At 34.8% G+C, this 25,449-nt stretch overlaps 2 long non-coding RNA genes across 3 annotated transcripts; one reads left to right on the forward strand and one right to left on the reverse strand.

Moving 5' to 3' along the window:
• Window positions 1-1,953: 1,953 nt before the first annotated feature.
• Window positions 1,954-2,887, forward strand: LOC147564099 (uncharacterized). Its single transcript, XR_015236766.1, has 2 exons — window positions 1,954-2,139; window positions 2,469-2,887. It is a non-coding gene; the product is annotated as an uncharacterized LOC147564099 (long non-coding RNA).
• Window positions 2,888-12,427: 9,540 nt separating this feature from the next.
• LOC147564100 (uncharacterized) lies at window positions 12,428-15,511 on the reverse strand. 2 transcript variants are annotated; one of them, XR_015236769.1, is made up of 7 exons: window positions 15,432-15,511; window positions 14,694-14,893; window positions 14,451-14,538; window positions 13,850-13,966; window positions 13,354-13,489; window positions 12,829-13,256; window positions 12,428-12,731 (listed from the first exon to the last, which is right to left on the reverse strand). It is a non-coding gene; the product is annotated as an uncharacterized LOC147564100 (long non-coding RNA). The 2 variants fall into 2 exon arrangements; XR_015236768.1 differs by having other exon boundaries at window positions 12,428-13,256.
• Between the last annotated feature and the right edge of the window lie 9,938 nt (window positions 15,512-25,449).

Raw genomic sequence — 25,449 nt, forward strand, 5'->3', positions numbered from 1 at the left:
GAGTAAGAGAACCTATTCACAAACGTACAAATCAGTAATCGATCACATTCAGTAAGCCAAGCAGTACCAAAATATATAAAGAGAGGCTTCAAACAATAAGAATGAAATCTTGAACTCAGCTAATGTTGGTTTTGAGTTAGTCATAATAGATGAATCGTTTCAAACGCCAAAATCAACAAATAGTAACCTTTCACACATATTTCTTCAAAAAATAAAATCGGCAAGATGCAAGCTTAAACATATAGATTCTCGAAGCTTTACTAAACTCTAAGAGCCAAATGGTGATAGAACAACAAAATAATGACTTAAACCACACTGAAGCCTAGGAGGCCAAAAATTCAGTAGCAATGTAGAGGTAAAAAGACAATAAAATACAGCAAACTGTATAGGGCGACAAAATATTCACCTGAGAGAGTTGCAATAAAGGACCAAGTTACACTATCTATTATAAAAATAGGCTCAATTTTTTCACGTACTATATATATATAGAGAGAGGTGATACTTATATGGCAAGACTGACAAAATATTTACCTGCGACAGTTGCAATGAAGGATGAAGTCAGACTGAACTTTAACAGACAAAGAATTCACACAAACTGTAGAGACAAAGATGCCAAAAAAATTAGCAAACTATATAGAGAGGGGGAACTGAGATAATTAGAGACATTAGACTAATTTTTATAACAAAATGAACTAAATATCAACTTCACCATAAACTTTGAAGTCTTGAAAGATGGTATTTAGCTATTAAATATAACTTAAGCTTTGAGTTGACCTGCAAATAGGTGGATTATTATATATAACATGTCAACTTTCAAGAATAAGAATGTGAAGGAGTCTTTAATTTTTTTCTCTCTTTCTACTTAACTAACACTCTTATCTTAATAACACTAAATAGAAGTACTCAAACTTAACCTTATAGCTTAATTTTCAATAGTCATTTAACACAAAAGGTTATAGCTTATTCACCTTAGGGAACTTGTAAAGGTGCACTTGTTATTGCTAAAGAGACCCTTTCTTCTTCCTCATACAATTAACCCTAACTAATGTTGTTGTGCATTGACAAAAGAGTTACACCATGACAAATATTTTAATGTTAACCCGTTCGGAAATGAGAAACACCTAATTGTCGAATCATCAAATAAATATCACATTTGACTAAAATTTGTAACATGAGAAACATAATGAAATTAATAGAAGTATTAGAAGAAATTGAATACGATCAATCAAGATCTAACATCCATTTTGAAAAAAAGAAATTTGAAAATTACAATTGAAGGAATAAACGGAAAGGAGGTAACCTGGTCGAAGAGTTTCACCACTGACGAAACCCTAGTTCTGCACCTGGTTCTTTTACTTTCGGAAATAAGAGCCCATGTTTTTCTTCATATTCATTGGCAGAATTGTACTGTAAATCAAAACCACAACTCAAACACCTAAATGTCTATGATTTATTTGAACTGCATTTGCAATGTGTTTCATCACGATATATGAAATTCTAAATAAATATCGCAGTTGTGAAAGGTAACACTTTGAAAACGTAATTTGACCCAGCTAAATAATAAAGTGCACATTCGTCTCGATTAGGAGGCTCTAGTGTTAGGGGCTTTGGGCACCCGCACATATGACACCCCTCACCACATGCTCCTTACGTAGGTAAGATATCCATATGGGTATGGGCAAAACCTAACAACTCAAGAAATGTGACTTAAAATTTACATACAAAAAACTCACAAAAATCACCCAAAAACTCACGTAATGCAGATTTATATGTTTCAAAATGAACCCGGTAGATAAGGTCCTAGGACAATCAGCTCATGACCTTTGTAGGACTCATGGATCCTAAGTTGGAACTCATGAAAAGTATATTTGTATTACTCTTGGGCAAGAATAAAACCTCTTATTATATTTTATTCATTTAAATGTTGGTAGTAAATTTAAACGTGCCTATGCCTGCAATTTTTGCAGATAAAGTCGTATTATGGAGTGTCAAGAAATCTTCTAATAAACTTCAAAGATGACACCATAGACGACACTCCAACACTTGCACAGGTTCTAAGTTCAGAATCTGCTGTAAGTTCACTACTGGATATGTCTATCCGTACACTGCCTGGAGATCATGGACTTTCCATTGCAACAGGTGACCTAACGTTCTTGTTTGAATTCAGTGCTTATAAAACAGTCGATAAAATGGAAAGTAACAGCAAATTCTCGAAGACATCCTCTCACTTTTTTCTTTTTGCCTTTTTCTGAAAGAACTCAGTCTTTTAAAGAAAAACTCATTTTTGCCACCTAGTCTTTATTTAGATCATTTTCCCGGTACGGCTGTTTTATCTTTTACTGAAATATTAATGAACTATAGACAGTGAAAACAGTTCTTTAACCTTATAAGCGTGGTTGAAGAGATACATAAAGTTCATTATATAATTTAAATGCCTCAACTGAACTCGAACAATGTGTAACTTGCAGGTTCTCCCAGATGTTCCACCAGCAATGGCAGAGGCTGTAAACCGAGGAAGCGAGCTTTTGGCAAACCTAACAGTGGGAACGCCATGGGAAACATTAGGTAGAGAAGTTGGAAACACATTAGGCATTGACTCGAATATCCTTTGTGCACGAATCTCAAAGGAAGTTGATCTGCTCGTTGAAGAAACGACATCTTGGATGGCGTCGAATTCAGGTCCAAAACTTCTGAGGCCATGAAATATTTACGAACCCATTATGGGTAATATCAAGTGATGAAATTGTACAAAATGCATAAAAACCACAGTACCGATGAGGGATTTGTTGTTACAGAAGTAGCTGAATTTATCAGAAATTCTCTAACATACAAGGAAATGGATAGAAACTCAAAATGGGTACAAATATTAGAATCATACATTCGATAATTTGTGGAGGGAAGTCTTTCTTATTTCAAGAGAAGACGTAGGATATTCTCGTAGATATAAATATGTTTTTTATTCTATTCATCGTCAATTGGTTTTGAGTAAAGTAACGATAATATGTGGAGTGAAGTCTTTCTTATTTCAAGAGAAGACATGGCATACATTTATTGGTCTACATAAGCGGCCAATGATAGGTGATTAATTTTATGGTTAATTCCATTTTGGTCCCCTAAAGATGACCAACTTGCCAAAATGGCCCCCTAAAGATGACCAGCTTCCAATATAGCCCCCTTTTGAATTTTTCCGTAAGTGAATTTTAGTCAACTTTAACGGCTGGCGAATTATTTCCTTTTATACCCCTCTTTTAAAAAAATCTACCATATCTCAGGCGACGACCGTCACCTTGCCGACGACGGTCGTCACCAAAAATAATATAAAATAAAAACGTTTTTTTTCTTTTTCTTCTTCTTCCTTTTCCCTCTTTCTATTTCTTCCTATCTTTCTCAAATTTTGGGGATATCTCTCTCTATCTTCTCCATCACTTTCTTTGTGTATGTTTTCTTGATGTGAAGATTGATCGTAGTGAGGAAACCCGAAATTATCAACAAGGTTGTAAATCAGATGTCACCAGAAGTGCTCGAGGATCCCTTGATGTGGTTGATGATTATTCTAGAGAAAGAGCAAACCTTTTTTTTTTTGAGAAACAAACCTTCAAGTTATCACCATTAACTCCCAGCTCCAACAACAAAAAACCCTATCCTTTTTTATAGATTCAAGCTTCAATCACAAATCAAAACCCTAATTTGATACAACAACTACATGCGAAATAATAAAATCAGGGATTTTGAGTACAAGATTTAAAGATAAAGAGCAAACCTAGAGAGAGAAATCTAGAGAATCTTATGGACTTATTGGATGAAAAATCTAGAGAGACAAACAGAGAAAGTGGGTTAATCTGGTTGTTACTATTCTTCTCTATGGATGAACAATGAAATTCTTCAACACTTGGACGTTTTAAAACATAGAAATTCGTTAATTCATCATCAAATTTTAGGTTGAAGCACAATGAAATTCTTGATGAAGACTCATCGATCTGATGAAGCACAATGAAATCAAAATTCACTTGGACGTTTCATCTACATCATCGTTCTTTTTTTCCAGGCATAACACACAGCGAAAGCACATCGATCTGATGAAGACCCACAAAATGTCCGCATGTACTAAATTTCGATCTTGTTGCTACCGATCTGATGAAGACCAAGAAATTTCTAAACGATTTGATAAAGAATTCTTAAGGTTGCCTTCTGGATAAATGAAGCACAATTAGATTCCGATCCCCAAAATTTGAGAAGAGAGAAAGAGGGAAAAGGAAGAAGAAAAAGAAAAAAATGTAGATTTTTTTAAAAGAGGGAGAAAAGACAAATATGGTAGATTTTTTTATAAGAGGGAGAAAAAAATGTAGGCCCACAAAATTCTTATTTCTGGTGACGACCGTCGTTGGTGAGGTGACGGCCGTCGCCGACGACTTTCCTCATCGACAGAGGGAGAAAAGACAAATATTGTAGATTTTTTTAAAAGAGGGGTATAAAAGGAAACAATTCGTCAGCTGTTAAAGTTGACTAAAATTCACTAACAGAAAAACTCAAAAGGAGGTTATATTGGAAGCTGGTCATCTTTAGGGGGTCATTTTGACGAGTTGGTCATCTTTAGGGGGCCAAAATGGATATAACCCTTAATTTTACAGTTGTGTGCAATGTAATTAAGTCAGAATTCCTAATTTATCTTTGTCCACGTAAGGATGGGATTTTGGCCCCGGAACCCGGAAGTCGCCCACAACCGTCCGAGTCTGAAGGGTCCGTGACCGTCCGATGCCCGAATGGGTCCGTATCCACCCAACTAAAAGAGCTTAAGCGGACGGACGCGGGCATAGTCCTTACTGGTGACCCAACCGAGTCCGTCCGCTTATATAGTCCGCCCGACCGAAGTCGTCCATACCCGTCCGTTTATGTTATACTCGGCCGTCTATATGATTGATTTTAAGTCTCTAGATTTGTGGGGTTAACTACAATTGTTAGATTTCAAGAGTAAAAATATATAACTCTAGAAATCACTTTTCTTAATCGGTCCGTATCCACCCAACTGAAAGAGCTTAAGCGGACGGACGCGGGCATAGGTCCTTACTGGTGACCCAACTGAGTCCGTCCGCTTATATAGTCCGCCCGACCGAAGCAGTCCATACCCGTCCATTTATGTTATACTCGCCCGTCTATATGATTGATTTTAAGTCTCTAGATTTGTGGGGTTAGCTACAAATGTTAGATTCAAGAGTAAAAATATATAACTCTAAAAATCACTTGTCTTAATCTTGTCTTTGTTAGCTACAACGTGTCAACAGTAACCTAGGATCCACAATACACCGATCGTAATCCATGAGAAAAAGAATAGAACCGATCGTATCCATGAGAATGAGAAATCTCAATGATTATCCTTTAATTTGTATTCATTTACTTTTTGACGTTGTAAAGTGAGAGTTAAGAAAGTTGTATTTATCTACTAAATATTTTTAATTTTGGAATAAAAATTTCTTTATTTGTTCTTTAGTGACTGGTGCCCGACCGACTGATACCCAGTTTGCCCGATCGGCCGATACCCGGTTTGTCTGACTATCAAAACGGTCACAGACGGACACTTTGTTGGAGAAAAATCTGAAATGTCTATCCGAGTGGACACTTAGAACTTGTGCTCGTTCTGCTCGGACCGATTGATTTAGTGTCCGTTTCCAGCCCGTCCGAACCGATTCCCACTCCTAGATATTAAGTTCGTCTAGATCTTTCTTTTCTTGTTTCCACGGTTTACTGTACTTGTAACGCCTATATATAATTAATGAGACGAAATGTAAATCATTTTGGTTGTAGTTTAATATTACCCATTTCCCTCTTTTCTAATCAAGATATAAAGTTATCTGCAAAGTCCGAAAATTTTTAAATTAACAATTCTTTGACAATTTAAATGATTTATTTTTGAAAGTGTAGTTTGACAATGATGTCGTGAGAACACTATGTAAACCTCACTATATTGTAAAGAAGGAAGAAAGCTTCGGAGCCTACCACTATTTATTTTTTTGGATTTTTTTTTGCGGATGTTCGAGAGTTCAGATCAATATATTTGTAATAAAACTTTGGATCCAAAATATGATCATATGATTCCAGACACGGATATTATTATATTCTATAAGAAAAAAATTAAAAAATAATAAAAAAGTATTTCATATAAACATACAGATGGTATAGTCTCCAAAATGCGAAATTTAAAAGATATCCTGTAGGGTATCTTTTAATTCAACATAATTGACTCATGGGTGAGAATATATCATAATCTAATTCCAAACTTGAATTTGTAATAATAAACTAAAATGTTAACAATGATAACGTTTCTCTTTCACACCGTGTTCCAAAACTAGTCAATATAAAAAACAATTGTGATAACCTCAACTTCTTTTCATGCATTATTTTTAGATTCCATCTTTTGTTAATACAACCGATAATTTTTTCATAGTCATTGTTATCTGTTAGATTTTACTATTTTCGAAGAACATTTTTCTCATTACCATTAATAGTTGTTAATGTACTATAATACAGTAACAATAACACTTTTATCTGTATGATGATTGTTTTTTATTTTCGTAGTTTTCTATTCTTTCTCACATAATAACAAGTGTATTTTTTATTGATCACATAATAACAATTGTAACTAGGGTTTCGGGTTTCCTCATTATACCATAGATCATCGATCACAATTGTTTTTTTAATCACAATTTAACGCTTGCATTTTTATTTTTTATTTTTTTTTGTTAAGAGACGCTTGCATTTTTATTTGTTAGAAGCGAAATATATTTTGAACACGTGGTTAATAAACACAACACTAGTGGCCCTCCGACATAACACATTTGCTTTACAATAATCATTGAATGTCCATCTTTTCTTTTTGTTGAACTTTTTTTTTTTGTTGAACTATTGAATGTCCATCTATTAATTTGTTCAATATACAATACAAGTAATAAAATAAAAGAATGAATTAGCACCTGCTCATTTCAGTTAATTTTTGTTTAGTGAAAATAAGTTGTCACAATCATATCATTTTTTTAGAGAAACATGAGAGTGTTCCAAAATCTTGCCTTTTTCTTAAAACAAATTTTGTTTAAGTCATGTCTATGGACTTTCATGTCAGTATTCAAATATGTTGGTGGAGCTACATGGACTCATGTCAGTATTTCAAAATAATGTATTCTGTATTCCCCATAAAGTTTCAAAAGAATCCATATAATAAAATAGAAGGAAAAAATGTTGATAGGGAGAAACATTTTTTTTATAAAGAATATTGTCTAGAAACTCTTTCCAAAATTCAGAATATAGTCCTTCTTAGAACTAAAATAACTTATTTAAAAAAAATAGCCGTGTCATTTTTAGAAATAAAATAACTAATTTAAGAAAAAAGAGACAAAAGAAATTGCATAGGTTATAAAAAAAGAAATTGAAATCTCTCTCTTTGAATAAAAGTGTGTCCTTCTTAGAAATAAAATAACTAATTTACGAAAAAATAAACAAAAGATATTAGAAGGGTTAAACAAAGTAAATTGAAATCTCTATTTCTCAATAAAATAACTAATTTAAGAAAAAAGAAACAAAAGAAAATTGTCAAATTTGATTGATGTTGTTCGTGACGTGGGTCACGGGATATACCCTAGTAATAAGATAAAGAGCAAGCATATGAAACATATTCTAAGAAATTAATTATTAAAATCTTAGTTGTTAGATAGAAGACGACCTAGCAATGCCATTAGGGCGAAGAAGACCTAGGTCCTTCGGAACGCAACCTCGTGCTAGCACTATGGTGCATGTTCTTTAATCATGTGATGCTAGCACGTTTAGGTGTGACGGCAATCGCGGGGTTTACGTAGACATCGTGTTACGTGCACCCTGAGTGAATGCTTGAACAGACTATGCTTGTACTACGAAATTTTTGACCACGGCTGGCTTAAGCCCAACGGAATTGACCGCACCCGCAGGGCGCGGGAGATGCCTAGTCTAAGATTAATCAACTACTGTCAACAACCCTTGGTTGGAGTGGTAAGAGGTATAAGCTTTCACCTTAGAGGTCAAGGGTTCGAGGCACACGCTGAACAATAGAAAAAAGATTAATCAATTATTTAGGATATGATTCTCTAAAATTCTCTTTTCACTCAAGCAAAACACCCATAATTTTTTTATGTTAGCCACAATAATTATAGATTATAGTAACTCGTAATTTATCCATAAACTAGCATCAACTTATGGACTGTTAGGGTGTTCGGACTTATGGACTTAAAAGTGTTGGCCTGGAATGTTCGGGGGTGCAATAATTTTGCTAACCGGAAACATCTCATGAGTCTGATTAAAGACCACAATCCTGACATCATTTTCCTTTCGGAAACTAAATGCATGAACGTTGACATTGACAAAATGGTGAACACCAATAACATTTACTATAAGCATGTGGTCGATCCGGTGAATAAAGCTGGAGGTCTGGCCCTTTTCTGGAATACCAATTTTGACGTGGAAATTATTCATGCTGATACTAATATGATCCATGTCAAAATTAAACAGGATGTTTTGGGTAGTAAGATTTTTCTCACGGGTTTCTACGGGTCTCCTTATAAAAATAATAAAATGAAACCCTGGGAATGTCTTGCTAGTCTGACCCCTAGTGGTAATAGTCCGTGGCTTGTCATAGGTGACCTTAACTGTATTCTTGATCCCTCGGAGAAGCGGGGTGGGCAACCGGCGCATCTCCCTACGATTCAGCTGCATAAGAATATGATTAATGAGCTGGGCCTTCATGACTTAGGTTATGTTGGGTACCCGTATACTTGGACTAACAGGCAATTTGCAGGGAATCTGATTGAAGAGCGTCTGGATAGAGCAGTGGCGAATTATAATTGGATCAGCAGTTACCCGCATTCTAGAATCAACCATTTAGACACTCTAGGATCTGATCATAAACCTATTCTTCTTGCTACCAAGAATCATTCGACGATTGGCAGAAAACCCTTCAAATTCATTCGCACTTGGATGTCTCACCCCAATTGCGCTAGTTTTATCAATTCCACTTGGCTCAAACAACCCATTCAAATTCAGCTCAAGCTTAATTCTCTAGCCATCAAGCTCGCAAAGTGGAACAAAGAAGTCTTCGGAAATCTGGAGATGACAATCAAACAGCTCACGCAGAATCTTCAGAAGATAAACAATATTGAAGAGTTCAGAAATACTTACTCCCAGATCGAGAATCTTCTTCTTCAGCAGGAGAGTCTTTGGAAGGAGAAATCTCGTATTGCTAATATCAATTTGGGTGATAGAAATACTCAGTATTTTCACGCCAAAGCCACCACTAGACTTCGTAAAAATAAGATACTGGCCATTAAAAAGGAAGACAATACGTGGGTGAATGACGAAGCGGAAATTGCGATGCTTTTCTCGAGACATATTCAGCAGATTTCCACCACCGCGGGTTCTATTTTCTCCTCAAAAATTACCAGTTGCTTCGAAACTCAGATATCTGATGAGCAAAATGAGTCTATTACTGCTATTCCGCATTCCGACGAGATTCGGAAGGCTATTTTCTCCCTGAAGCCTGGAGCGGCGCCAGGGCCTGATGGTTTCCCTCCTTATTTCTACCAATCTAATTGGGAGACTGTTAAGGAGGATATTCATCTCATGACCAATTCTTTCTTTCAGTATTCCACGCTTCCGGAGATGGCGAATCACACTCACATCTGCCTTCTGCCCAAAACTAAAACTCCGCAATCGCCGGCTGATTACCGTCCTATTAGTCTGCTGAACACCACGTATAAGATCATTACCAAAATCCTGGCTAATAGACTTAAACCCATCCTGACGGATATCATATCCCCCTTTCAAGGAGCTTATGTCCCTGGCAGACAAATCACTGATAATATTATTATCAGTCAAGAGATTATCCATTCATTCAAGAAAGTTAAGGGCCCCAAAAGCTACTTTGGTCTAAAGCTAGACATGTCTAAAGCTTTCGACAGAATTGAATGGAGCTATCTGGCGAGTGTTATGAATCTGATGGGTTTTTCTAGCAAATGGATCAATCTCATTAACACTTGTCTTACTACGAGTTCGATGGCGGTGCTTATCAATGGTCGTCCGGGCAGTACTTTCAATGTAAGTAGGGGCATTAGGCAAGGTGATCCTCTCTCTCCGTTTCTGTTTGCCATTGCCATGGAAGGTCTTAGTCGGCTTCTTGAGAAGAATCAAAATGAAAGCTCTTTCATTGGCTTCCCCATCCCCAATGCGAATTTCTCGATCAAACATCTCCTTTTTGCTGACGACTGCATCATTTTCGGGCAGAACTCTCTAGAGAATATATTCAATCTGAAGCAAATTCTGAAGGAATTTAGCGATGCTTCCGGTCAGATGATTAACTACGCCAAGTCGAATATCTTTTTCTCGAAAAATTCGCATCCCAAATTCAAGAGGATGATTATCAGAGAACTTAAGGTCCATCAATCTTCGTCTGGGGATAAATACCTCGGTACCAAACTCTTTATTGATCGCAATAAGAAACAAGCTTTCACATCCCTTGTCACCCAAATCAAGAATAAACTCGCCAAATGGCAATCTCATCTCCTCTCGCAAGCTGGCCGCTCGGTAGTTATATCAACCATCGCAGCGGCTGTTCCCCGATACCAAATGCAGTGCTTTGCCCTTCCTAAAGGTATAAGCAACAGCATTGAGTCTATTCAACGGACTTTCTGGTGGGGAAAATCCAAAACTTTCCATACTATCAACTGGAATGCTATTTGCAAACCTCGCAAATATGGTGGTCTTGGACTTCGCCTTCCGCAACTAGACAATCAAGCTTTCCTTCACAAACTGAACTGGCGTATTATCAGCAACCCGAAGGCTATTTGGGTCCAAGTGTTGAAAGGGAAGTATTTTCATAAATCCCAGAAACCGAAACCCCCCAAGAATCATTACTCGTGGCCTTGGAAATCTATCTCGAAATACTATGATCAGAGCGAGAGTCTGATTTTTTGGAATATTAACAAAGGTGATCAAATCAATATCTGGACTGACTACTGGATACCTAACCATCCTCCACCTATTATCAATGATAGAGGTTGTAACTATGATCGAGTTTCCCAACTAATTACGAACGGTAGATGGAATTTAACTGATATTAATATGTACTTTACTAATGAGATTTGCAGGGCGATTCTTAGCATCAATCTAAATCCCAACGATGAAGATAAAGCTATATGGACCTTGACTAAATCAGGTAACTTTTCCCTTAAATCCATGTACAATTTTTTACGTACCAACACTATCTACAATACGAATGAACAGATGGACTGGTTCTTTATATGGAACATGAATACTATCCCGAGGATCAAACTATTTCTCTGGAAGTGCTGTACGAATAGCTTACCAGTAAAATCAAGGATCGGCAAATTCATCGGTAATAATTACTCCTGTGTGAACTGTAATGACGAGGAGACCATAGACCATGTCATGTTACATTGTCCGTTTGCGAAAGCTACTTGGTTTCACTACCAAGTGAGAACTGATCACATTAGTACCACTATTCAATGGATAATCCAATGGAAATCCCTGGACGAAGAAACTATTAATCTGTATGCTAAAATTCTTTGGTTTCTGTGGAAAGCCAGATGTGAAAACTGCTTTACGACGACTAAACAGACTCCAATGCAAATGATAGAAAGGATCAACAAAACCACTACTACTCCTCTCAGAACTGAGAAATGCACTACCACGAAGGGTCAAGATCAAACGGTTATACAAACATGGAGACCTCCATCGACACCTTATATAAAAATCAATGTAGATGCCTCTTTTGTTAATTTACATGAACAGGCAGGAATTGGTTACATCATGCGTGATGCAGAAGCCAACTTTATTATGGCGGTAGCAGATAGTGTTCGAGGGCAAAATGTTGAAGAATGTGAAAGTTTAGCGGTACTGCATGGTCTGCTAAGCGCGAGACAAATGCAACTATCTTATGTGCACTTAGAAAGTGATAATAAAGCAATAATCCAAGCTCTCAATGGTGAGGAAGGATGTATACAATGGCAATCGCATAGTATCATTCGACAGATCAAAGACATCAAGGATAACTTTTCAGGAATTATATTTTCTCATGTGTCTAGGAACAGTAATAGTTATGCAGATGCGTTAGCCAAACGGGGACGTGCTTTCGGGTGTAAGAAACTTTGGAATGATGTTGTCTCTTTCTTTTCTGATTTCTAGTGGGTTTGTAATAGACGCTTGGTTTTAATTTATTATCTTTCATCAAAAAAAAAAAAAGAGATGATACTTGATGCCCAACCTTCAACAAAATTTGTTATAAATAAAAGAAAAAGAAAACTCTTTTATTGGTAGGATTGACTTATGTATCCAATTATTACAGGTGAACCAATTATTATAATTATATCTTACAAGTATAGATAGTGTCAAGCAAACATTGAGAATGAGTGTTCACCAAGGTGATTACATAAATGATATTTACAAAACTCAATGGTGTGATAGAAGTGTAAATTCACAACTTCATGGCATTGGCCATAGATGAGGAAGAGGACCAATTCCAACATTTAGATGCTCACTTCTAGGTTTTATCTGAAGAGCAGGTGTGATAGGAAGCAAACCAATGAAGCTAGCTGATGGAAGTCTCATCCCCAAACATTGCATGATTCGAGCTTAAGGCAGTTATTTTCAAGCGTGAGAAGCCCACTCTCAGTAACGTGGCGACAACTCCATAAAACAGTAGTCTGCAACAGACGAAAGAAACAATGTTAACTAAATAATTCGTCCCAATCCTTTCAGGTGAATCATAGGTTGAACTACTGATGGGCTAGACCAGGGTACCTTAGTATTGGTTCTCTTTAGAAGGCCTGACATAATATGTAATGTGAATTGACTCGAGTCGAATTTCAGACTGTTTTTTTAATATGACTCATGGGGTTGCCTTGTTTGTTGTTTCTAACTTTCTATGGCTGTCTCGGTCAGATTTCTGGTCGATTTGAGTAAAAAAATAAACTAAGTCGGAATAAAACAAGTCATACCCAGACGACCTCAGACTTGGACGAGTCAGACTCAGACAAATAAAAAAGACACCACTTAAGTTATTTGGGAGTTTATAGTCCAGACTCCAGAGTCAACTTAATCAGAGCAGCCTATTCAAACCAGTCTTCCTCGATAGAAATCATGTTTCCACCCTTGAGGTGAACAATAAGATTAACTGAAAGCACTATGTACGAACACTTCACTAATTGCAAGGAAGCAGCTCTTGAAACCTGCAAAAACATAGTCCAGTAACAAATTGACACTTCAACTTTCCCAAGTCTATATATGTGTTGGGTCTGTGTACAAAGAGTATAAATCGTTACGTACCAAATGAACTACACCAGTATCTGTGATACCAGACATACCCCATAAGGATATCTATATGAGGTTTCCGACACACTTGGATAAAGATATTCTGTACAGACCATCATCAGTTATTTGGCATCCCCAGCAGCTCCTTGAACTAAAACCACATTAAAAAAAAACAGATGTTTTTTGTTCACTTTTTAAAAAAGACTTTCATGACTCATAAGGGAATCAATAACTCAAAGAGATCAACATCTACGGATTTCCATTCGAAGATCGCACAATTTCTTCCTTTCCAGATTACCCAAATGATGTAACATGAAATTACCAACTTATCTCACTTGGTAATTGATTCCAACTTGACATTCCAAAATATCACAATAAACAGAAAACTCAAAACACATAAGGAAAATGTAAAACCAATCTCTATAATAAATGGCAATGATACTTCCCATGTAAGTCCTCATTTTGGAGAGATAGTGATGACATAATTGATGTTGTACAAATCATGAAGTACCTCCGTAAGTAAGATCTTTGGAAAGAGCCAATTCGAAGACGAAGTAATAGTTTATTCAAGTTTTCTCCACATCAAAATGGCACACCCAATACATGCAAAAATACAAGGTTGAACATGCTGCAACCAAAAACATCAAACTATTAGAAATACAAATAATATTAGTCTTTTATGAACATACTTGCACCAATTACTGATTCACTGTTCATTTAATATATGCCTAGAAAAGTAGACTATAGCAGCCAATTGTTTGATAAACATAGAGTAACGAGTCTTCGAGATGTTGTATGGAAACCCCAACGTTGCAACAATCTGGATAAATTCGGGTGCTTTCTATAAATTTAACAGGTTGAGTTAGAAAGCAGACAATGGATGAGGAGAAACCAATTGTCGTTATCGACAATGGATTGCTGATTAAAGTTGATATGAAGAAGGATAAGCAAATTTAACATCATATGCCACATACATTATTAATTAATTAACATTTAGTTGGTCAGTCCCATAATACATCTAATGAACTGCAGAAAGAGACTGACGACATTGAACTGCAAAATGAAATAAATAAGAAACAGAAATTGTCGTTGCACTACTAAATAAAACCTACCTATCTGCCTCATCATATAGAATCCACGACAACATTCTGTGCACAAATGATGTTCCAGAAAATTGACACGCTCCCATTAAGTTGAACTCTGAAAAAAAAATCGGTAACGCGATTTTCATACCACGAAAAACTTACAAACTATCAATACTTCTGATTTTTTCAGCAGTTATGACTACTATAGAAGGATCAACATCAACCTGTTTACCACATCTCTCATATTCGGACGGAAATTTGGAAGCTTACTTGTACAGAGGATATAGTACCAGATTTCTGCGTATACATATCAGCATTTTGTGCCATGATGCATATGGTACCAGATCTCTGCGTATAATAGGATAGCGCATTTTGATGTATATAGTACCAGATTTCTGCGTATACATCTCAGCAATGTGTGCCATGATGACATATCGAACAAAGAGTGCAACGAAGTTTCCGGCAGAGCCCTGAAAAAAAGAGAAGAAAGTAGAAAAAACCAGATGAAAATATGAAATTATAGTCACAAGTCAGCAGTAATAGAAGTAAAAGGGCAAGATGTTCCAAGTTAGTAGTATATCCAAGATGTTTAGTAGTAAAGAACAGTTGATTCCATTACTCTCTATGAGCGAAGCCTAACAAAAAACCGTATAAAATGTACTGCTTAAATTTCTAGGGCAGTATAGCATTGAGTTAAAGAGGAAATCCAGATTCATAACAAAACTTAAATTTGACTCACTTAGATTATGAGAAGGCTTCAGTTGTCTCTACCATAGGTGTTATAGCTTTAGGGTTATGAACTTTTAACAGACAGACCAAACTAATCAAACACTTTTCAACCAATTAAACATTTCTAACCAAGTAACAAAATTGAAAGTAAAAAAATTATGATATATATAGAGTATATCAGAACCCTAATTAAGTAGTAATAAACATTCGAATTGAATTAAAAAAAAATATCTCCCACTCACTGTGATTAAGGTTTAGCTAAAGAGATCAGAACCATACCTTTCTTCACCTTGATTCCTCTGAACCCTCAAAATAGAAACATGAAGAGAGATAAATCAGAACACTAATCACAGTAAAATACCAAGAAACAAAATACCAAAAACAGCAAACCGAATCTAGAAAAACACCAAATACCAAGAAACTGATCACCACTATTAATGAATCTATCAAAAACAAGTAGTAGGTCTTATTAGTTTTTTGGATTCGTTGTGTTGAGGGAGTTGTCCAAACGATGATTAAACACTGCAAATATCTATAAAACTTAAAATGCTGCAAAAAAGGGGGTTACAAAGACAGAATTCGAAAAGAAAAAATCAAAACCGACCCATTCCATTTTCCCATTACATAGTCATTTCAGTTACAAATTTGCTCCTTTGATTAGAGAGAGACTTAGAGAGGGAAAGGAGAAGTATGTTCGTGTGAAATTGAAACTGAAAAACCTTACCATTAAGGCATTAATGTTCCTGTGAAATTGAAACTGAAAAACCTTACCATTAAGGCATTAATGTTGGGATCGGACGGCTAGAAAAATCTCAAGTGGACACCTATACATTTCAGCGGACCAGATCAGGGACTGTGAAGAAGGAAGATAGTAACGGTGGAGATGATGGAACACGTAGAAAGTTTTTTCTTTTCCAACGGTCCAGATTCGTCAATATGTTTACCTTCTTCCCCGGAGTGAGTGAATAATTTTGATATTTTTTAGGTGGGTAATACATCTAACCGCCAAGATTTAAGATCAAATCGAACGAACGACCGGATTTATCTTTCGACTTGTCCCAGTCAGCAAAAAACTTTGCGTTTTATGTGTTAGGCGGCAAGATTGACCATGCTAGTAAAATGCCACAGACACTTGTTTAAAATAAAAACATAAGAAAAATATATTAAATAAATGAGTACAAAAACTATGGTTGAAAGAAAATAAATTATAGTAACAACCCGTAATCTTTAATGAAAGGACGACACAACTAAAAAGTTAGTAATTAGAGTAAAATAATTAGGTAGATGTAAAATAAACATTGAATTAACGTTACTATGAAAAACAACACATAAGGAAAAATATGGAGATGGTTCTTTCTCTATTTCTTGAATAAATTTGTTGTTCTTTAAGTCTTATCATTCTTTGCTAACTCATTTTGATGTGTTATTGGTTGACGATTTAGGACAATTCTTATAATGAAATCGTACAAAAAACCCAAAAAAAAAGATAAAAAAGAAAAGTAGTTGGCATTGGAGGGACTTAAAAGTTTTCAGACAACATTTAGTAACGTTCTAACAAATTGATCAATGTCCTTCAAATTTACATCCAAAACGTTCTAAGAAATTAACAAATTATATATCCTCATGAGACAATGACAATGGATAAGAACTTCTATGTGAATGACAGATTTCTTTGAGATCGTACTACCTGCAAAAAGAAAAAAAGAGGTTAATTAACAAAAATAAACTGTGAAGAGGAGTGTTAATTACTTCCAACCGAAATTTTACCTTTGCTAAATGAAAGAGATTTATGAATTATAGTTTTGACTGCCTCCTAAATGTGAGGAGATTAGTCCATGAAATTAGAGAGTTAGAAAAACTATCCTTAAAGACAAAAGTGGGTAGATAAGTTCGTTAGCAACTCCTAAAGAACATTTCCAAACATCTACATACATTAGAAGCAACAAATTAACAACATATTTAATTAATTTTCAGAAACATAAATACAAAGACAACAACATTAATGACATCCTCACGAGGAAACTCATAGATCTACATAACACTGAAGTGAAAATTGATAGGAGAGAGCATGAAATTAAAGAATAAGATAAATCTTGCCCATTCTATTTTTCCCTCTCTTGTCTTTTAACTGATTTTCTCTTTCACATAATACAATGGAACTCGACATAGCTTTGAAACTTGATGAAGAATGCACAAATTATTGAACCTCTTGGCAAAAATCTAATAAAACATCAAAACTATTATTATCTATGGAACTGGATGAAGGATAAACAATGAGAATCTATGAAATGAAAATTAACAAAGTTAGAGGGAGGAGAAGATGAAGATTAAGAGCATCTCCAATGCAAAACTCAATCTTAGAAACTCGGAGTGCCACATAGGATTTTCTGAGTTTTTCTTAAAAAACCATCTCCAATGCAAAACTCCACTAAGATCTCAAGGATGATGTGTCGAGAGTGGAATAGAGATATCTCAAGAGGACACTCTATTTTCAGAGTGTCCTCTTGAGATATCTTTAATTGTCCAACTCATCAATATTTAAATTTCAACCAATAGAAATCAAGTATTCGTATAATTCCAAAATAACTAATTATTTTTTACAAAAATAACCATGACACGTAAGTAAAATAAAAGAGTTTAGAGTGTTGCATTGGAGACATACAAGAATTGAGGATCTCTATTTTCGACACCTAGGAGTGAGAATCTCAATTGGAACTTGACAAATAGGACGAATAGAGATTTTTTTGAGTTTTGCATTGGAGATGCTCTAAGTGGTAGCAACCTAAAACTAATCCCTAATACGGAAACTCAATCCACCATTTCCTAAATTAGGTTTGTGCAACTCTCTCTCCCTCCCACGACTCTCTCCCCTATTCTAGGTGGGAAAATATAAATGACAATACTAATCCTTTAACTCAATTTTGAGAAGTTAACATAGAGGTTATTTCTAATTACTATTGAGGGTAAATAAATAAAAATACATTTTTCATAAGTTACTCAACCTAAAACTGCTTACAATCGTGTGGTGAAACTAAAAATATGGAGGTAGTTAGTACTTTGGTTCTCTTAACAAACTAATCTACCCCCTCTACTACCCTACAGACTTGATATGTGTATGCATAAACAAATTAAAAATATAATAATACTCTTTATATGATGGTGTAGAAATTGGGGTCTAGGCAGAGGCGCCTGGGTTGCCTAGGCCCAGGACCGACCCTGATTTAGATGCGCGAATAATTAGTCGTGAAAAACATAAAATTAAAATTAGTGGTAGAAAGAAGAATTATATTCACAAAAAAGAAAATTATATTCACATTTGTGTTATATTAACAAATCGTCCTTTAAAAAAACTAGCCGCTTCTTAAAATGTGAGAGATATAAGCCCTTATCATTTATATTACACATATTTTAAGTTCCTACAATAAAAACAAAAAAGAAAATATCAAGGATAGATGATAATCTTTTTCCACACAATTATAAGGAAAGAAGAGTAGGTAATATAACAAAAGAATGAATACCTCAATCACAATATGTTTCTTAATACATGCACACATGGGCTGAGATGCTATTGAAAGTAAGAGCAAATTTGATTCAGTGATTAAGGATATTGGTGGGGAAGAGCATAGAAGAAATCGATGAATAAACAAGGGGACGATCCAAACCTTGAATATGGTTTAGTAGCTCTTGTCGTTTAGATCTAGAACTCCAGATCCAGTCGAGGGTCTGGTAAGCCAAAACGTTGGCAAAGGGGGATCCTCTCTTTAGCCGGTGAGAGGAGAAAGAGAGAGTGTATAGGTCAAAATCCGTTATTAAGAGTGCCCTTAGAGATCCATGATCAACAAACTTACATGCCAACCAAGCCCATGAACTAAATGACAAATGGGTCCGACCCATTCATCTTCGGGAAATCGAAGCAACAAAAAAATGCACACGCGCTTTTGACAAAGAGTCTAACCTGGATAAATAGGTCGATCATCACCTCCTAAGCAGACTTCCTCTCCCATATATCTGTTGAAAACGTTAGTACTTACTAGTCATTCAAGATGACAACTAATCAAGGATATTACCAATATGTCTGGATATCACCAACATATACTTAAATGGAGAATAGGGGGTTACGCTATCCGTATTTAAAGATGACAGATCCGTACGTTATCACATTGAAGACCACAAAACACTATAAGATGGCCAAGGAAAAAAGGATACAAGCATCCAATTATCGACCACTACATCTGACAATTGGTTAATAACTCACATAGTCTTACTTTCTTTCTGACAACAAAGCAAACATGCTTCTCTCTCATACATTGAATCAAATTCCCTCGCAAGCAACCTACAAGTTACTTTATCTCTCCTATAGAGACTGCTTACTTTATATCTCCTACAAAGACTACTTACTTTATCTCTCTTCAAAAACAACTTACTTTATCACTCCTACAGACACTGCTTACTTTATCTCTGTCCGTATAATAAAACACAATGTTTTGTGCTGACTGGGACACACCCAGAGATAAATCTGTCCGTCTATTGTGTTTTTCGTTAAATCTTGGTCACACGATCTATTTCTTCAGAGTACAAAGTTTGATTTTGTTTGGGTTTTCAAAGTGAGATGATTTATTTAAAGGGATTTTGTTTAAGGTCATTGGGCAAAGGGTCTAAAAGGATAAGATAAATAAGATAAAGGTCCAAGTCGGAATAAGAATAACTTGCGGGGCCTAAATGTCAAGTTCGAACTGACAAAAAGAAAATGTAAAGTCAATGAACAAAAAAATCATTTGTTCTGGTACTTAAGAGTTGTAGAGATACATACAGAAAATCGAGATAGGGAAAACCCTCAAAACCAAATCCAATTTATGAGCCCTAATCTTTGATTTACTTATTCCTCTACCTATCTCACAAGAAATCATCTACCCCTTACTGTATTATCTTTTCATTATCAAAGATCTAAGGTTTTACCACCAACAAAAACACACAAAAGACAAACCATAGATCTAGGATTTATCATCAAATTGCTAAGAAGACGTGAATCAGACGGAAAACTCAGATCTGTACTAGCTTACACACTCGCAAAGAAGATCTGACCATGTGGACCAACGAAGATGGAACTGATGCAAGATGAAACCCATAATGTTCAAAACTTGATAACTCCAGGGAAGTAAATATCTGACCCTCACTCTTTTCATTTTTAGCTCTAGAGTTTCTCTTTAATATCATCCAATATTGAAATTGATGCGACTTCTTTCGCACCTATACTTCATCTTCCTTGCATGCTCACTATGATGATGATGAACCCTAACTATTTTCTTTTATTCATGTTAAATCTTTCCTGACCTTTGTATTAGCTTAGTTTTATCTCAATACCTTCTGCGCTTGCATTCTAATTTCCGCAAGTTCTATTTTCTTAACTCTTTTGTGTACTCAGATTCGACCAATGAAAACCATTAACCGTCATAGGCCATACTCGACCTCACCTTTCCATCGGATACCCACTTTACTGATCAACCATGTTTACTCTTCATGATTTGGTTTCTTACTGTGTCAGTCATTTGCATACATATTTATCATTGCCCTTGCGTCTCATGAGCCCATATCCTTTTTCTTACGAGCACTTTAAGGTTACTATTATCTCACCTTCGGTCGTGGAGGACACTATATTTCAGATATAAATTTCCACTTTTGTCGGCCCATTTTGGTTTCTCATGTCTCAGATCAGTTTTTGTCGATTACTTTTGTCTTCGGTCATCGAATAGATTTAACTCTTTATCCAAATTCCTTAACATTTTCACTTCCACCTTTATGCGCAATTCATTTGCGATCATTTGTTGGATTAGCTTTGTATTTATACTCATGCTATGAAGGCGATCCCTAGTACCAGGTATCTGACTTGTTTCGATTCATTAGAACTCGAGTTGATATGGTCTTTGTGTTTGGAGAGTACTGGCGAGATAATCATTTTTTAGTTCTTTCTTGCAGACATCATCGTTTCTTCTTGGAACTTTGGGTGTCTGTTTAATCCATCTTCTATGTTACAGGAAGTTAGGTACAAGTTTTATCTTTCAATCAACAAGGAGGACTCCTAGGATCAATTTCCGTATCATTCACAGGATGACTTGTCGACCTCGCAGGATACAAAATGAAGAATGCTATGCAAATCAAAATTATATCATTCAATTCTTTGGTTCTGTAATTTTGTTTTTCTATGTTGTTTGTTGTAAACTGCTTTGATGTTTAATGTATTCTATTTAAAAAAAAAATAGAGTTGTAGAGAATCAGTTCTCTTCTGGTACATCACATAAATGTAAAGTGCAAAACGCAATATTACTTCCCTAGGCTATGCATTTACAAATGTCCTCGGTATTTCGCTAAGTTTATGAGTTTGTGAACGATATATTTTGAAATTTTGTTTATATAATATGATATTTTACGCATGTGCGATACATATAATTTACAATTTTACAAATGTGGCATATCACATTTGAAATTAACTTTTAGTCATTCCAAATTTGATGTTTCCGTCTGTTTTTTTTTTTTTGGAAAGACGACTACGATCTATGTAAGTCGTGCTATTTGGCATTTGATACGTCATAGATGTGATAAACTCGATAACCACACACTCAAACACTAACGAGACCGGGTCTATAGCCCAACAAGACAATGACCTGAAGCCCAACAACATTATTTATACCCTCATAATCCCAATTCAAATAACTTAGGACTTCCAGGGCTTTCTGGAATTTATGTCAACACTTTGGAATCACTTGGGCTACCAACTGTTGACTGATGTTTCCGTCTTAAACTTAAGGTTCAGCCTGATTTCATATACACTTTTTTAGGCTGATTTCCTCATTATTAAAGACTAAGTTTGTGGGGGAATAATAATTGTGATGACTTTTTTCAGGGGAAATGTTTTGAAATCCACACACCCCCTCATTAAGCGAGCATCACGTGGGCACCAACCCCCAATTTTCTATAAAGGACAGTGAAACTTCTTCTTTGCAATTCACATGCTCAGTTTAAACATCTTCTAACGAGTTATGTTGAATAGAGGGAGTAAACTCTAATCCATTATTTTTCTGCGCATCATCGGTTGACAATAACATTCACAAGGGTGAATTAGAAAAGTGGATCTTTTTTTTTTGGAATCGTGGACTTCACAAAAACCACTTTTATGAATAAAAAACTTGATTTGTAAAACTGAGCAAATTAGCAAGTAAATGGCACTAAGCTTGTCTGAAAAACATAATCATAAAATAATAATCGATATAGAAACCATAAAATATTGAAAGATGTAGAGAAGTAGAATCTTCACATTGATGTAGAAATAAATAATAATAGATACAAAGAATTAGAACCATTAGAGAAGAATACTGTATTCGACAACGATCACCGATGGAAAAACACAATAAAAAAACATAAAATAGAAATAGATATTCATTTATTTATTCAATTAAAACTAACCATTGTTCAACAAAAAAATAAAATAAAACAAACCATAAGGAAAGACCTAGAGAATCAAATCTTCATATTTTTCTAGTTCTGATCCTATCACCATTTTCTACTAATACTAATAAATTGATAACCTACTAATACTAATAAATTGATAGTTAAACAAGTGCCTCTTCCTCTTTCTCTTTCTCTCATCCCTAAACTCTAGTCGTTCCTAACAGAGAAGTAAAAGCAAGAATTCTTAACATTCCAAACCATTCTAAAGAATTGACCTTTTTCAAAATTCTTGATATCATTGAGTGCCATTCCAGCACTTCTCTTCAAATGAAACGTGGAATGATCGTGATTTAATATCATATCATATTTAGTACCATCATCATAATCACATATAACAAGATTAACATTCTTTTCTTCTGTAGTACCCAAGAAGGGCAAGATCTGTGACCTAACTAGATTAACTGGTAATGCAACACGATTGTTATTTATCTCATGTTGTGATAATTTCTTTTGTATTGGCCAATCACTTGGTCTAAGTAGAGTAAGTTCACTGCCTGTTGCTGAACTCCCTGTTGCCGAACTACCTGCTGTTGAACTAGCTGCTGCTGAACCACTCATTATCGATTCTTTTTGCTTCTCTAACTTTGTTTTACTTCTTATTCGTGTTGAATAATCCTGGAAGTATTAGGTGTATATATATATATTATATTATGTCGTATAGAAGTTGGAAATATTTGAATAAAGTTAAGAATCTTTCTAAAACAAAATTTACCATATTTGAATTAATTCTATTGTTCTTGATGAAATTATAGAAACAATATAAAAATACTTATACGGATCTTTATAGAAAGTATTTGAGTTAATTCCTGTTTGGACCCCTACTTTGTGACCATATTTGAATTTATGAAAAATAAGGGACCATAAAAGAAGCTGGTCACAAAGTAGGTGGCCAAGTAGAAATTAACTCAAAGTAATTTTAGAATTAATATAAAATCGTCACTTTCTATATGTATAGATAAGGAATATATTTATGCATATATAATCAATTTTGTTTCTATAATGAATAGATTTACTAGTTTTTTATTTTATAGAAAGTATTATTACAATTAATTTAGAATCGCCACTCTTTATATGTATAGATAAGGAATATATTTATGTATATATATTGAATTTTGTTTCTATAATGAATAGATGTTACTGTTTTTTATTTTATAAAAAGAATCAAAATAAAGATTACGGTTTCAACTAAAGAATCAAAATAAATTCATATTTTTTAAAAAGAATTGAGTAATGGTTGTGAAACTACACATTCAATAAGAATATTAGATGAACAAAAAATGCCAATCTTTTCAAATAAAAATAACCAAACATTTATATATTATTAGTGAATCGCATTCCTTACATATAGGCCATTTTCGACTTATTTTCGCTTCTCCACTCTTCATCATTTTTGTAAAAACATCATCAGACGAAACTGAGATAATAAACAACTCGTAATTTAAATACCAATAACAATTTAAATAATTTCTTGCGGTATTTGGAATTGATTCATCAATCTAAAACAACTCTAAAATATTCAAATAAATCAACTTCAAGTTCGGTCATAGTTTTTATTATATAGATATTTTTTTTTAGATTATAGCTTGTATATTGTGATTTTTATTACAATTTGAACTTAGTAAGAACATGATTACACTCTTGAGATTAAAATTCATTAAGATTTCACAATTATGCAGAAACAAAAAATCTGATGATCAGAATTGTGCAAATATATAGAACTCGAAGAAATTACAATATAGATGGACAGGGACGGATCCAGAATTTTCACTTAGGGAGTGCGCATTTATATTCATTAATTAATAATACATCAACAATTACAAACGCATTTGACCTCTCCGAGAATTCATATTTTGAAATGTTCGTGTAATCGATCCAAATTTGTTTATATAATATGATATTTTACGTATGTGCAATACATATAATTTACAATTTTACCAAATGTGGCATTTCACATTTTAACTTTAGTCATTCCAAATTTGATGTTTCCATCTGTTTTTTTTTTTGGAAAGACGACTACGATCTACGTAAGTCGTGCTATTTGGCATTTGATACGCATAGATGTGATAAACTCGATAACCGCCCACTCAAACACTAACGAGACCAGGTCTATAGCCCAACAGGACAATGACCTGAAACCCAACAACATTATTTATACCCTCATAATCTCAATTCAAATAACCTAGGACTTCCAGGGCTTTCTGGAATTTATGTCAACAATTTGGAATCACTTGGGCTACCAACTGTTGACTGATGTTTCCGTCTTAAACTTAAGGTTCAGCCTGATTTCATATACACTTTTTTAGGCTGATTTCCTCATTATTAAAGACTAAGTTTGTGGGGGAATAATAATTGTGATGACTTTTTTCAGGGGAAATGTTTTGAAATCCACACACCCCCTCATTAAGCGAGCATCACGTGGGCACCAACCCCCAATTTTCTATAAAGGACAGTGAAACTTCTTCTTTGCAATTCACATGCTCAGTTTAAACATCTTCTAACGAGTTATGTTGAATAGAGGGAGTAAACTCTAATCCATTATTTTTCTGCGCATCATCGGTTGACAATAACATTCACAAGGGTGAATTAGAAAAGTGGATCTTTTTTTTTTTGGAATCGTGGACTTCACAAAAACCACTTTTATGAATAAAAAACTTGATTTGTAAAACTGAGCAAATTAGCAAGTAAATGGCACTAAGCTTGTCTGAAAAACATAATCATAAAATAATAATCGATATAGAAACCATAAAATATTGAAAGATGTAGAGAAGTAGAATCTTCACATTGATGTAGAAAT

The sequence above is a fragment of the Eschscholzia californica genome, unplaced genomic scaffold, assembly GCF_041429995.1.
Source record: "Eschscholzia californica isolate CP2 unplaced genomic scaffold, dmEscCali1.0.p SCAF_1, whole genome shotgun sequence".
Taxonomy (NCBI): Eukaryota; Viridiplantae; Streptophyta; class Magnoliopsida; order Ranunculales; family Papaveraceae; genus Eschscholzia; species Eschscholzia californica.